Below are 13,212 nucleotides of genomic sequence, written 5' to 3'. Positions count from 1 at the left end.
TGGCAACATCTGCCTAATGGTGAGTGCTCAGCTGGTGGTTCTCCAAACAGTCACCTGTAAAAATGCTTCTCCAAGACCAACAAGGGATGCCTTTATGTCCCAGCCTCTATCCCCCTGCAGTAAATCAATGATATGAAAATCTCAAAATATGCCAGGGGTGCAGCATGCAGCCAAAAATGCAGATATACATTTGACCCTCTTGAGCGTGCCAAACTGGGCTCATGCAAGATGTTTGCTGAGACTTCTAAACGCTTTCTATAGAATAGAAATAGTGGAGAAGATAAGAAATAATGAAATAAACATAAATCAAAATTTCCAGCCTCAAAAATATTTTTTCTCAGATTTTTTTTAAAGTTTAAGCAGGAGAGTAAATAGGAAAGTCTTTGAGCAAGACATCCTCACAGATTCTACATGTCATGCAAAGAAGTAGATGTAAACTAGAGGAACAGGAGGCACCAAAAGGGAAAATGTAGGGTTCAACACCATGATTGTAGGCCCATGAGGAACTATGTATATTCCAACAGTCTCACCTTCTGCAAAAGCCAAGCAAGAAAATTTCACCCCAGAATTCCTGATTCAACTATAACTGTCAGGAGGTTTACAGCATATCTCCGAGAAAATCTCCCAAAATTTTAAAGACCGCAAGCAACTATGGATTCACCGTGACCTTAAGCTAAATCCCTTGACAATTCCACAGAAAACAGCTCCCCAAGAGAAAACGCAGAAGGCACGATGCATAGAAGCTTTAGCGGATGTACTGTCAAGAAAGCTGAATAAGAAGTCCAGGCCCTGGCTTCTCTTTTCCATCTCTTTTCAAAGCCACGACAGCTGGCCTGAGGCAAAGCCCTCTGAACTCAACAGGAGTCTTCTCATTGACAAGGGTAGGTCAATTCATCCCAACTCTCATCACCTACTGCCCAGAGCTCACGCTAATTCTCCATGCCAGCACTTCCCACTGCTCTGGGAAAGCTCCTTGCAGCCCCACTTAGCTCCCGAAGGTTGATTCCCATTTTTAACAGGCCAAAACCACAGGATGCCAACTAATTGCTTCGTGAATGACCCCAGTGTTACAGGCTCCGCCGCCATAGCTGGAAGGCCATTCCACACGTTTATGGTGCCTCGCACTTCCTGACATCTGGTTCCAATCGGCGCTGTCTTTAGCTGCTATGAAAGCTCAAATGACCCCTTACCTGTGCTAAGGTACCAGCAAGCCGTAGGGCAGGCATTACCCATAGGAGTCTCACCAGATCAGCTTCCTCTGCTCCCTCCTGTACCTCTCACACCAACCCTATACTCAGTCCCAGGTCCACCATTTCAGATGCAGCTTTTCAGCCACCCTGAGCTCCTCTTTGTGCTCTCTCTTCTTTCTGCAGCCCTAATTCTTTCTTTAATAGACAGTATGTTTTAGATTTTGGGGGTCCTTACTTGCTTCCAATCTATGGTTTCTCACTTAGGCAGGAGAAAGTCAGTGCTTGCAGAGCTGAGGAGCGTGGAGGAGCAGGTTTTCTCAGTCACCAGCTTGAACTTGAGGCCAAACTCAACCAAGTGCGCTAAAGCTGGCAATCTGCCCCTTGCCCAAGAACAAGAGCAAGGCACACAAAAACGCAAGGCCGGGATCCAAATCACATCCCCCGTGTCCCTGGATGGTAAGGCCATCCCTTCCACTGCCCTTTTTGTCACCTTGTCCCAACATCTAACAGAGTCCAGCTTCTTCCCTCGTTCCATTAACTCCATTTTTTAAGCCATGGCCTAAAATCCAGCTATTCTCTGCCGTTCTCAGTCTGTGAATGACTAGCAAACCAATTCACCATCCTGGTCCTCCTTCTTCTGGCCCAGCTGCTCCTCTCATTTGGCCTCTCTGCCTCGAAGCTGAGGTGTTCTGCAATTCTGCCACCATCACATTGCCAAGGCAAGCTACTACAGAGCAGTGTCCGGGCCCCAACAAGCCAGGGCACAGTTTTGATGTTCACTCGCACAACAGCAGCCCACATGTGAAACTCCTGCGCATACCTCCCCAGTAACAAATGCTGAACTACAAATCCTGGAAGATGGACCTCCTCAACTGATCAGGTGGGGATACAAAATCTTCCTCATCCTAACGGCAACCAAAATTCCTTCCAGCTCATAGGTACTGTGCAAGATTATGTTCTCGTCGTAAAAGGCTATGGAGTCTGGTGGTCAGATTAAGTTACTATCAATCAGGGCTCCTGAGCTCCATTTGCAACCACAAATTAACCTGCTGCCCTATTACTCAGCTGCCCTATAGTTTTGCAGCTGTTACGGAGCATCAGGCTGAGTACAGGCACCAGTAAACAAGGCTGGAGATGGGATTGCTCCTGGCAAGCTCAGCTGTGACTCTGCATTTCCCTTTTCCTTCAGCTACTATCTTCTGTGAACAGGAAAGTGCCTTTACCGCCTCATTCCTGCCTCTACCACTGTCTGTGTCACCTTTGCAAAATCACATGACCTAGCTCTTTTTTTGTTGTTGTTTTTTGTTTTTTTTTTTTGGTCTGGGCATTTGGGATAATTACAAAGCCCATTTACTAACAAGGTGTTTTGAAATGCTCAGGTAAAAGGCCCCGTGGAATTACAAAACTGCATGATTTCTGTGTGTTTTGAGATTAATTAGATGCCAAATATAAATCCTGAAAAATGAAGCGCTGCAGACCTGGAGTGGTTTCAAGTCCTTCCTTTTTTTTTTTTTTTTTTTATTTCCTTAGTGTATTCCGAATCCGATCTGCCCAAGGACTTTTTTGGTTGGGGCTACTCTGGATCCCATCAGATCACAGCTTCTGGAGCAAGTCCTAATAAATATCCCAGCACTACAGGACATGCTGTGACTTCAGGTCACAGACACACTTATGGACATCCTCACCCCGACCCGGTCAGGATCTGATTTAAGGCCAGATATTCCAGATTAGCCTAATTTCCAGCTCTGTGCCCCAGAGCCAGAGGAGACCTTGCAGGAAGAGCGAGACCAGCACCTACAGCCGCACTGCATCAAAGTGGATGGTAGCTCCTGGAAGCAAGCTGCAACCTCGACTTACCCAGCTGAGAAGCCGGGCACAGGGGAGGAAAAAGAAACCTTTAGGACTGGTCACAATAAAGATACCCAGCCCATGCATGCAAAAGCAGGCGTGCAAAAATGCATGCAAACACCCTCTGTGCTGCCCGCAAGATTAGAAAGAAAACGGCGACAATTAGGGAGAGTGACAGCTGCATTTTTCCATGCACTGTCTCTGGCCAAGGGGAGTTTTCCACCCAGGTAGATATATCCGAGCGTCCGCGTCTCTCTCTGCACTTACCCACACGTGCACGTAGGCCCCTCCAAGAGTGTCTGCCAAGCATCGCTCGGCATCCGTTCGCATGCAAGGCTCCTCGGGCTGACTCACATTTCTCCATCCTACGCACTCCTCCGACAGCGGCCTCAGCCAAAGCCATCGGCGGAGCTGCCCAGCTCCGCGGCCAGCACGTCGCACTGGGGAGGTGGCGTGCCCTTCGGCACAGCTGGCTCCTGCGCCAGGCGCCCTCGTCCCGTAGCTGCATCGGGAGAGACTTTGCAAAGGGCAGCGTGGTTTTCTTGGGGTATGGGGTGGAAAAAAGCGTGGTGAGCCAGGCCAAGGGCATTTCTCAGCTGCGGCGGGACCATGCACGGCGACGCGGCAGACGAGGGGGTGACTTGCCTGCAGAGGGCAGCAAGGGAGCGCAGCCAAGCGCTGCGCTGGAGTCCGGCGTCCGGCGCCAGACTCTGGCTCGGACAGCTCTATGACGGTGCGTGAGCAGGACCCAGGCACACGCACACCCCTGTCCCGTCCAGCACCCATCCCCGAAGGCCCATGCAGGCTCAACAGGCGCATGCACCCACTCTACCACACCTGCAGGGCGTGCACAAGCATGTTCAGCCTCGCACGCTCCCTACCACATGCCAGCACGTGCACACGCGTGTTCTCAATAGCACCCTCAGACACACGTGCAAACGCACACACACGCGGGAGAGCCTCTGGCCCCTTGCACACAGGCATGCATCAGAAGGCTCACCCAGAGAAGCATCACATCCACACAGGAAAATATCCCCCTGGCACATGGATGCCTGGGAAAAGCCTGACATCAAAACACTGAGCTTGGCAGGTACAAGCGTGCCCATGTGCCCAGGCAAACTCGGCCTCTGTGCATGCAGGGTGTGCCAGGACAGAGCTCCCCGCGGCCCCCGGCACAGCTACACTGGCAGCAGCATCCCCAAAACGGGCATCTATTAGAACCAAATTCCCTTTTGTCACTGGATGAGGGTGCATCAGCACAGGACACCTGATGCTGAATGGAGTTATCCCCTCCAGCACTGCTCGGTGGCATTGGATGCTACATTTGCTACTCAATCCCTGCTAATCAGCTTTTTGGGAAGAAGAGCATGGGGGACACTCACTAAACTAAGACACTTACGGAGATCCCAGCCTACGTAACCACACACGCATGCAGAACCGCGTTCAGCATTGAGGGCGCACAGGACCTCACTGAGTGCTTCTGCCCCTGCAGTCCCCAGCCGCCGAAGCCATCTTCCCAACTCAGGGTGGTAAAAAGCCCTTTGGGGCAAGGCAAGGTGCTCGAATGCAAGAGAGACCAGGCCTGGCAAAGCCTTTATCTGCGCTTAAACTTACACAGGTGAGCAAGCTCTGGGCTGTATCAGGAGGTCTTGGAAACCCCCTGGACTCCAGGTCGCATCCATGATCGCCTAGCTTTTGGGGTACCTCCTGTACCGCAGTTTCCCCTCTGCAGAAAGCTGCCAGCTCCCGGTGCTGTCGCAAGGACGTTTGTTCGCCTCTGAGCAGCCCCTTCGTGACAAGGGCACTTGCAGAGCCCCACACAGACACTGCTGTCGGCAGAGCTGGCACCAAGCAGCAAATAAACGGTGGCCTAAAACCCAGGTCCCCGTGGCTGCTCTTGGTCAACAAGGAGAAAACCAATTATTAAAGAGCAGCTCATTAAGCAAACACCATCCCTTTCGTCTCCAAAACGTAATGATACTACTGCGCCTGTGACCGCGTCGTTTAAGACAGGAGCATCATTTACTCACCAAGGGGAGCAAAATCAAAGCTGTGCAACCACATTTCAGTTTGGGGTTTCCTAGCTTTTGCAGCCCGGACTTAGCAGCCACACTAATGCCTTCTTTTAACATGCCTTCCAGAAGTTTATTCTCCTACCATTAAAAAACAAACAACTCGGATAATCCTTGTTGGGGCACCATAACATTCCCAAGGTTCGTGGGCAAGATACTGGTCCATCTCTCACGCAGGCTTGCGTTGAACTGAGCTCAGCAGAGGACGGTTATGTGAACTGGGGCTGGAGGGGGATGGGACACTTCAGAGCAGGCTTCATGGGCATTTGAGGTCCTTTGGGCTGCAAGGGAGGAGATAGCGGCGACAAGCGAGGCTGAGCAAGCAGCTCTGGCTGGGGAAGCGGCAAGCAGCCACCCCACAGCATCTGTTGGAAAAGGTGCTGACAGCTTGCCTCCCCTTTCCCAAGGTATCTACTAGGCAAACATAACAGCACCAGGGCTGACCCAGAGAAAACCTCACTGGCAAGGGCATAACTAGGGAAATCAGCTTTTGATGCACTTTTGTTGCAGAGCCTGTGCCTGTACTTGCTGTCCTTACATGTCTGTATGTACTGGTCCTTGCTGGACTTTCCTTCCCCATTTGTGCCCGATTGCTTTTGAGCTCATTCCTGCTTCCAGCAGAGACGAAAGCCTGCAGCAATGAGTCCCACAGTTCATGCAGTGTGTAAGGGAGAGAACTACCTAAAACACCCTCGAGCATGGGATCGGTCAGACCCGCAGGGCTGGTTCCTCCTCTGCACAGAGCTACATGACTTGGCTCTTGCCTACCTGACGCTCCAATAATCCTGGAGTAATTTTCCTAAAACGTTAGAGTTAAGCAGACTTATGAACAAGTGGAAACAGAGGCGTGATTCCCCTCTCCAACCAGAATAACTCTACCACTTTCAGCCAGAGTATGCATGGAAAATTAGGCCCGTGATATTTCAGACTAGAGCCGGAGCTAAGATGTGAGGCTTAAAAAAAAATGAGCGCATCCATCTGCCAAAAGGATCAGACCTGAGGAGCTTTACTTATATACACTCTGAGACTAAATTTATCCTCCCTAACCAAGGAATGAAGGTTTTTGGTTAATCGAAGCTCCTAAGTGGAGCATTTCCTTTAGCACTCAGCCGTAGGAACAGCGAAGCCAGACTCAGCAGCCTTAGCTTCATTACAGATTTACTTACAGTGGTGTAAGGCATCCTTGGTGAAATTAATGATGCTGTTGCATCCAAGGGACAAAATGACACCTCTGCATGTATGTACACAGGTAGTCAGACACAAGATTAGGGCCAGCTGCATAATCAACCCTGCCATGTAAAGAAATAGGCTGAATTCACCTTCTCCCCTTCAATTTTCAGCTCAAGCTGAGCTCATTTTAGCAATAGACCTGTTGTAGAGTTTGCACCCACTGCAATAAATGTTTGGAAACCGCAGCAGAGTGGCCTGAAGGCAGCACAACTGATTGCTTCTTTTTTTTTCCTTCCAAAAATGATGCCATTTTCAGTGTAAATTTTAGGAGACGACCAGCAAAGGTGCTACAGCCTCTGAACTCAGCCAGCTGCCTGGGGTGGGAGGCAGGTACGCGCTCCGAGAGCCTCGCGCACCCTCATCTGTTCCTGCTTTTATTCGCAGGATACACTGGAGTCATCACAACCTCCCATGATGAAATGGGTCTGCTTCTTGGTCGAAGCACAGCAGCAGCTGAGTTAGAAGGGATATACAATAACTAGCTGAAAAGGAGAAGCTTGGCTTGTAACCTGACCGGGAGGACAGGATACAGCCGTCCCCAAATCCTCATTCCAGCGTGGATCAAGGTCAGGACTCCTCGGTCCCCCTCACGGCCTTTCACTAGCGGGGTGACCAAATACACCAAGTTTCCTTTGGTCCCTTTATATCCCTTCTGGAAAGCAGATAAGTCCAGTGATCACAGAGCAAGCTGGGCAGCCTCGTTTGCAAGTTTATTAACGCTCAGAAGTGGCTTTGGGATCCTATGACCTCAATAGGAACTGCTGCTGCACCAGTGCCCTTCGTAAATGCAGACGTCGGGCTTCAGCCCTCACATTAATCCCTGAGGTCAAGCCTATCCCATAGCTGGAGATCCGTAAAAATAAAGACGGAGCCCGCATGGCCCGCGCTTTCCAAGTATGCGGCTCAGCCAGCCCTGGAATATTTTCCTAGCTTGACGGTAGCACCCAGAGTGTAAATAAACCACAAACTGCAAAGCAAGAGAGCGCCTCGGAGGCAGGCTGGAGGCCTGGGCTGGCATTTCTGACCTGGGCAGCTGGGAGAGTTGGACTCGTATTTTGGGGTCATGGAAACAACGCTTGCACGTTCGCTTTGTTTAGAGGTCTGCACCACAGGGCCAACCACTTCTGATGTCTGGTTTCCCTTCTCTTTTAATAGCCAGAATAACCACCTAGCCGCATGAACCCACCGTGCTTTGGCACTACGAGACCCACCACAAAGTTGCACCAGGAATGCACGCTCTGGCCTCAGCACCTTCCCCAGCTGTGTCGCGGGCTTGCACTAAAACCAGACACCGGGACACACAGACACACATGGCTTTTGGCCAAGCCTTCTTGAGAGACAACAGAGGGCACGTAGACGGGCAGCCAGGAGCAGGAGCACCACAGCTGTCACTGCTGCTTGCCACCACTCAGGCCAGCCTGCACCCCAAGACTGTCCTGCCTCTGGGTTTGCACCAACCTGGCATCTGGCACAGGGTGCTCAAATCAGCCTTAGATCAGTTATTTAAACAGCAAATTCATTAAAGAAAAGGTTTCCGAGATTTTGGTTCACCCCCTTTCATCATTTGCAAAAATTCAAATGGGGGAGCATCTTCCTACCATGCATCAAGGGCCAAATCCAGCTCTCCCATATATTGCAGTGAATCAGGCTAAGGCTGGTGTTCATGGTGCCAGTTTTTGGTCAATGGTAGGGGAGCTGAAAGCATCATTTGGTTCAAGTAGATCAGAAATTTAATCGATCCTGTTGCAATCTTACTGAGCACAGGACAAGGTCCTCAGCATGAGTTTTCCTAAGGGCAAAAGAGGAATTTGCAGCCTACTGGAAAGCTATCTCTAGTGTGTTTGTACGGTTTCTGGTCGCTACATTGTCTGGTCCTGGGGCAGACAAATGGACCACTGGGCCAGCAAACAGCAGAGTCAACAGCGCTCATGTTACCTGCTGGGTTGCTTCTACCAGCAGAGCTGGTTTGTATTTGTCCATGGAGAAGCTCTCAAGCACCTGGCTGACTCCTCTCCCTTGGGAAACACAACATAGTGATGAACATCTCCAGCTGATCTTATCACTCTAGTGGCTCTACCACCTTTTTCTGCTCAGATACTGGCTGTCCCTGCATCCTGGGCTTGGTCTTCTGGCCATGTGAAAGCACATCTGTCCTCTCCTGGAATTCCACCAACCCAAGCCAATCAAGCCCAGTCTCTCTCCACCTTTCTGCTCCTCTGATAACTCAGAAACCTCTGCTACCAGTTGTCACAACACAGCCCCTATGATATTTTTTTACCTGTGGAGGCCAGGGCCATCCAGATCGCTGATTATCTGCATCTGCCAACCCTGGCTCCTTGCACACTCCAGCAAAAGCAGTCACAGAGCCAACACCAGGCAGCACGAGGGCTGCTCTGAGCACCAGGGCCCTCGGTCTCCAGCATCAGCCGGTCCAAACCACTCACTGCTGATGTGAAAACCACTGCCACAGTCTGTGCAATAACTGGTTTAGCTGGGGGGAGTTCCAGCAGCCCAGTGGTGAACCCCACCTGGCTGCAGTCAGTTGGGTTTCCCAGCTGCGTCTTCCAGGGCTGGCTTGGCAGCCCAGCGAGAAAGGGCAGGCTTAGCACAGGGATTTCTCACGCAGTCGCGTGCACCCTTTCTCATGGATGAGCACTGCAGAGCAAGGTCACACAGCTCACGCAGGCATCCACCCTGGCCACTTCAAGCCTTGGTCAACGTTCACGGGCATGCCAAGTCCTCTTGGCTTGGTGACCATGACTCTTTCAAAACAGCCTCCCATACCTTTGCTGTTTCTGTGCTCTCACTGGCGATTTTCCATTCTCTGTCCCCCGCCCCTTACACATATACACACACAAGTTTCTGGGTGCAGAGTCACTCCAAGCCAAGGACAGCCATGCAGCCCAGATAACTCTAGCATGGCTGCCCGTGTGGCTCCCTCACTAGATGCCAGGTCTCCACTACGGACTGAAAGCCCCAAGTGCAAGCACTGAACGTGGAGATTCCCCACAAAGCAGAGTAAAAACAAAAACAAACAAAAAAAAATCCACTAAAAGCAAATAAACTGAGTTTGGCAAATCCGCTATTCTCAACACTGATCAGAGAATCAACATTAGAATTAACTTTAGAATTAACAACAGAGAATTAACAGGGAATGAACACAACAGTTCAGATAGCTCAAAAACCTGCAAGAAATATAAGTCACACTGAGAACAAGACAGCGTATGGAGCAAACTGGAATTTCTGGTAATCTGGGCCCATGCAAAGAGTGTACCTTTTAACACAGCTCTGGCACCTGCCTGCAGGAAGCAAATATCGAAGGCACTGTCTCCGGAAAGCAGCCGCTCCAGCAGACATCTAGGGGCCAGAGAGGCCAAAGCTGCTGACGACACATCCCATCACAGAGTCACAAAAGAAAGAGAAAAAGCCAAGCGTGATCCGTGAATGCAGAAATTTCTAAGGGAGATGAACTCTCTTCTGTGAATCCTGTCACATGTCCCTTATTTTTAAGAGGATGATGCATAAATGGACAACGGTGAGCAAAAGAGGCAGCAAAATGATTCGGAGGCTGAAGCAAAAATCCCTTGCAGCAACAGACTTCATGATCCCAGTAATTTTTGCTTAGCTTATCCAAAAAAAAAAATCGAGAGTTGATTTGATTACATTGTGCAAGCTTCTTTTTAAGGAGGAAAATCTGGGTCCTAAAGGACTCTTTAACCTAGTGGTGAAAGGCAGAACAAGAATTAATAGCTGAGAGTCGGAAAAATTACAAGTGGAAATAAACAGTGAGGGTGATTAACCAGATGAACTGCTGAGGGAAGGGATGGATTAGCCACCACTTGATTTCTTCAGGATGGGATGCTTTCCTGGAAGATGTGCCTTTGCTGAATTCAAGTCATGGGGCACAACGCACAGGTAAAAGGATGAAATTTGAGGACTGTATTCAGGAGATGAAACAGGATGACCTAATGTCCCTTCTTGGTCATAAACCTGATGAATCTAGAAACCTGTGAAACTTGGCAAAGACACATTTCCCCAGTCTGCCCCTGCATACATAATTTTTGCTTGATTTAATAAAACCTCGTATTAGAAACAGCTTCCTAATTTTCTGTAACAGCAAGGCTTCCAAGAGCAGACGTTCCCCAAATGGACCCAGTAGCAAAAGCTTTCTTCATATCCCACTCACACCCCCAAAAAGCTGTGTGATGTCTCTGGATGAGCACTTACGACCGACTCAAGACTTAAAGCAACTTATTCCTCTTTCCGCTAAGAAAAACAAAATAGAGGATGGAATAAGCCTAACACCTGAAAACAGCTTTTCATTTCCAAAAAGAATAATAACAATAATTTTGACCTTATCTCAAGCTGGTTCAGCATCACAGTCATCAGAGAATTTGCGTCACTGTGGGAGCAAATTAAGGCTGAAGGGTGTTTTTGGAAGGAGGATACATAGCCAAAGGTGGCAGTCGCTCGCAGGAATGAAACCCCCAGTCTGCAGCGAGGTGGGAACAAGTGCGATTTACTGAGTGAGGCTGAGATTTGAGCTAGCGGAACACCACCGTGGTGTTGTGCCATCCGTAAACCCAAGTCAGGGAGCGATGAATCATCTCCGCTGAAGACAGAAACTCACTTCTAGAAAACTTTCTACCCAGTCACCCATCAGCTCACCAGATTTTTTTTTTTTTTACATTCATGTTACTTAATATACTTAATAAGAGGTTTTCGAGAACTCTTAACTCACTTTGGGTGACGTTCCCATAGCCTGTGCTTCATATAAATTCCTCCAAAATCCTTGTGTTAGGTCTTAATAGGACGTGGCCTCTTGCTTGCCTTCAGCACAGGGATGAACTCCACTCTTATAAATGAGACTAGACCAAATGTTTCTAAAGTGATTTGACAGTGCTCCATTAAGGAAAGGAAATTAATATTAACACCTGCTAGTTCTGGAATGAACCGCAGAGAGCAGGACACTTTGCCTTCTCCTGTGCTGCCCATCTTGAGATAGATTCAGGGACAGTCTGGAAACCAAGTGCAGATTCCTCTGCATCAACCTGCAATATGTGAGTCTGATTTTTTTTTTTTTTAAACAGAAACCTCTGTGATGGTAATTAAAATACAAATTGTGAGTGGGTCAATATAATTAAAATGCATGACTAGACAGAGCTCATGGAACAGGTTTGGAAAGGGTTCAAACCCACTTCTTTGCCCCAATTCCAAATTGCATCACCTTAGAAGTAGAAGCAAAGCCCAATAGGCCTTATGGATTTCAAGTTCATTTGTAGGTTCAGAGTTACGGCACTGAAATTTCCCTCCTTTGACATGAAAAATCAGATATAATGAGAAAGAGAAATGTTGATCCCCTTAACACAAAGCAAAGAGGCCTTGATCCCAGAACGCTGACAGGGAGTCACCAGTTAGAGTGATAAAGCACTTTGCCTTTTCCGAAACCTGCCCCATCCCTCACAACCCAACACGCGCAGGAGCAGGAAAAAGCTGGGCTATCCCGAAGGCAAAAGAGGGAGACTGAGGCACTAAGCAGCTCAGAAGGGCCTGGGTGTTGAGGGTGCAAACAAGGCAGTTGCTAAATGGAAAGAGGAAGGTAGGTTTTTCTGCTTGGTGTTGGATCCACCAGGCAACCTTCGTAAGCACTTACACCATTCCTTTCCCCAAAATCTCGTATGAGCTTTTAAAGCAACAAAGATTTTTTTTTTTTTTAATCAACAAGCCAGAGCTCCGGAGCCTTCTGACAAGGTCTAGATTTGCATTTCCTAACCAGCACAGTGCCCTCCAAATCCAACAGGCAGAATGGGAGTCCCTTGCATGCCCTGTGTGTAGGTGCGTGGAAGTGTGCACGCCAGTGCTCATAAATACACAGTGGTCATGGGAGAATCTTTCTTCTGCTTGAGAACCCTAAGGAGGTTATCTGCACAAAGTGGAGACAGCTCAGAGGAAATCCTTTGAGCGTGAGAGACATAGGGAAGTGGAGCAAGTTAGTAATTCAAACTCGATTTCTGTAGAATCGAAGAATAACTCAGAGTGGAAGGAACCTCAGGAGGTCACCTAGTCCATCCTCCTGCCCAAAACAGTGGGGACACTACTCAGCAACCTGCCGTGCAAGTCTGCCATTGCAGTAGCTGTAGTGCTCTGTGATGGTCAAGGATTTGACAAGACGCAGAGAGACCTACTGCAGCATCAGGGCTAGTTTTGAACGCAACATGGCAAGGTCAACCAGAAGATGAAGTGCTTGACCCTGGCGCCATATGGCAGGGACCGCAAACACTGCATTGATTTGCAGGATAGAAGACAGTGAATTTTGAAGGGGGTGGGAGGGAGAAGAAGAAAAGATGACTTAAAGGATTCGCTGATGAATTACTACTGGGAGTTTCTTAGCCGCCTTATCAGCACTGATAGATAACTCGCTTGCTGTGATAGGGTGATTCAGAGAGGTCCAACATTTCAAGCACTGTAAACCTTGGTGAATTAATCACGAGTGGACTTTCCTATAGATTGACCTTAACCAGCAGGTTAGCTTTAACAGGAGGATGACTCTGTGGTCTCTTTGGATCCTTTTTAGGCAGCTTTCCGTGGACAAACACTGGTTAATTTTCTCAGAGTAATCTGACACATTAATTTACTCGGTACAGATTTGCCCACAAGGCCCCTTCACCGCCCCAGCAAGCATATCCACCCTGTGATTAATATCCAGTGGAGGAAATGTTCTGCTTTATTAATAGATGCAATAATGTCTGTCCTAATGAGACTCCTGCAAAAGCAATTCGAATACTCAAGGGCCTCTGTTTTTAAATAAACTGATGTGGAAGAAGCTGGCTGTCTCAGACCCGCTGAAGACCAGGATTTTGAGCTAATTGCTA

The sequence above is a fragment of the Struthio camelus genome, chromosome 4 (genome assembly GCF_040807025.1).
Source record: "Struthio camelus isolate bStrCam1 chromosome 4, bStrCam1.hap1, whole genome shotgun sequence".
Taxonomy (NCBI): Eukaryota; Metazoa; Chordata; class Aves; order Struthioniformes; family Struthionidae; genus Struthio; species Struthio camelus.
The sequence above is the reverse complement of the archived record's forward strand: the minus strand, read 5'-3'. Positions refer to the sequence as shown.